This window comes from Cicer arietinum, chromosome 2, assembly GCF_000331145.2.
Source record: "Cicer arietinum cultivar CDC Frontier isolate Library 1 chromosome 2, Cicar.CDCFrontier_v2.0, whole genome shotgun sequence".
Classification (NCBI taxonomy): Eukaryota; Viridiplantae; Streptophyta; class Magnoliopsida; order Fabales; family Fabaceae; genus Cicer; species Cicer arietinum.
In genome coordinates, this window is record NC_021161.2 from 39,228,435 (window position 1) to 39,231,012 (window position 2,578).

Sequence of the window (2,578 nt, forward strand, 5' to 3'; positions counted from 1 at the left end):
TATATATATATATATATATATATATATTATTTTCGGTGTATTTCTCAAGGCTTATCTCACAAACCAAGATTTCTTGATTGATTTTCTGAATTTTGTAAAGGGACTTATAACTTTTTATTTCTTCAACTGTTGTAATTGTAAATTTGCTTACATTAGGAGGAAAGAGTAGCATTAGGAAGATACTATCACGGAATTAGACAGTAAAGTAAAATTCATTGTTCTCTGAATGAAAGTTGTATCTTACATTTTAAGTAAGGGTAAACATCTCCTTGTTGAGTGTAATTTCCTCATTAAAGTTGTCAGAATATCTTCATTTGAAAGTCATTTAAACTGCAGATATAAGAGTAGACGAGTGAAGCTCCTGCTAAAGGGTTTCTGTGTTATTATAGTTTTGAGGCTATGGAAACCACAAATATGGTATTTTTCCATATATGGACATACTTCAAAGAACAACAAGATCCTAAGATCTTTGTTTAATAACCATGTATGCAGTTAGTTGGCTGCAATTATAGTTACAAAACGTAGAATATTTTCTAGCTTTTGCCTTCAAGTTTTTGTGATTGTTGTTTATTAAGTAGAAGAACATGTAAACAAAAGCTGGAAAGACTTTAGTATTGACTATAATGAAAGCAACTCCTGTTTTCCTCCCTTCCGGACGGACACCACGGCCACGAGTAACGGCCATAGTAACTAGCCCTTCAGATTCTGAATGAGACAAGTGGAGAAAAGGAAATTCACCGTTTATTAATATTAGAGGAATGCTAATGACACATTATTTTGAACACACTCTTGTTCTTTATGATTGTTCCATTTAAAAAAACAAAATTTAACTTAGCTTGTAAATTGACCACCTTTAGAAAAGTATGTCATTTTTTAAAAAAACCAGACTGATTGTGATAAGTGAGTTCAAAATAATAAATTCCAAACACTACTTATACAAATGATGTTTTGTTTTCAAATCTCCCAAATAAAACATATTGCCCTTCTTGGTTCCCAATTTCTTAAAATCTAATTGATACACAAGTACTTACTATATAGTGATACAACTATTCTTCTGTGGTTCACCATACCATGCAATAATTCTTTTACAAGATGAAAGGAAAATGAAAAAAATCAAATCTGTAGAAGGGTAGTCTTTTAATTCGTATTTACTTGTAATTCAAAGTCTTATTCTGAGGTAAGCAAATCACAGTGATGATCTCATTTTACAAACACCTACTGATTATATAGTGTCTTAATTATTAATCATCTTGTTTCTACATTTCTTGCTCGAATTATTAAATCACTCCAACATCTAAATGGAGAATATGAAAGCCTGGCTTTTTCTTTTTGGCATGTGGTCCTCATGTGACCCCATTTGCTAATAATTTTCTGACAGAAAACTAATCCTGAGAAGCTGCATAGAAATAAAATATTGCAGTATGTTAACCAACATGGTGCGACACAAGTAGTATATACTTGGGGTCCTTTAACGATTAACTATTTGGTTAGGAGTTCAATCCTTAGTGTTTATGGAAGTATATATGTTAAAAGAGATAAACCCTTTAAATAGATCTCAGTTATTTAAAAGATTAGTATAAAAAGTTACATACGGTGGATACTTTGGAAGTTTCACACGAAGTATCGACCAGGACTTTTTGCAAGTATATGTGTAGACTACCAATATTCCTCTCAATGAGTGGAAAATTTGATGGGGACTTGAAAGCATGCTAAATGACACCCTTTTGCTTTCTTTTATACACACAAGGTCCCAAAAAACTGCATTAACATTCAAATATTCACATTATACCTATTCTTTATAGGATAAAATAAGTAGCAGCAAATTGGTTGGGGAATGTGTCGTGTTGAACTTGGAGCTTTGAAGAAATAATTAACAAATAACAATGGAACAAAATTTAAGTGTGGTTTTGCAAGCTTCTAGTGATTTGAGTGACTAATATGTGTAACACCGACACTTCTAATCGAATGTTTGATTTGATATCAGACCTCGATATATGTGGTTATTTTCAATTACTTTTATTTTCTTAAATTGTTACTGATGTCGGTGTATCACTGTCGAGTCTGGTGTCCGTGTCAATACTTCGTCGGATATTATTTTCTTATTTTTTAATGTCTTAGTTGTTTATATGGTAGGAATGATGACATAATTGCTTTAAACTAAATATTCCTGCTATCTTTTGTTTCACTCAAGTTAGATACCTCTTGTCCTCTTCTCTATTACTTGGAAATCATAAAGTATATCATATAAAGTCACAAGGCGGCAATGCCTCTGAAATAGAAAGTAATAAAGAGGGTAAAGTGCATCTGCTACTTTTTTTTGCTTCTTAAATATTAATATGTTAGTTTGAGTGGTAAGGGACTCGGTCCACTTAAGTAAGTGGTCAGATATTTGATCTATAACTTTTGTGTATAGAGAAAATTCGATTGAGAGGAGATAACTCACCTTGTGTGCTTAACAAGTACCCAAACAGAAATTAGTCATTATTAAACGATGGTAGATATACTTTGTACCTATAATATATATATATATATATATATATATATATATATATATATATATATTTTTTTTTTTTTTTTT

At 31.0% G+C, this 2,578-nt stretch overlaps 1 protein-coding gene across 1 annotated transcript in view; it reads left to right on the forward strand.

The window, feature by feature from the left end:
- Positions 1-2,578, forward strand: part of LOC101496711 (josephin-like protein) — a 6,390-nt gene that overhangs the window by 1,593 nt on the left and 2,219 nt on the right. The window lies entirely within an intron of this gene.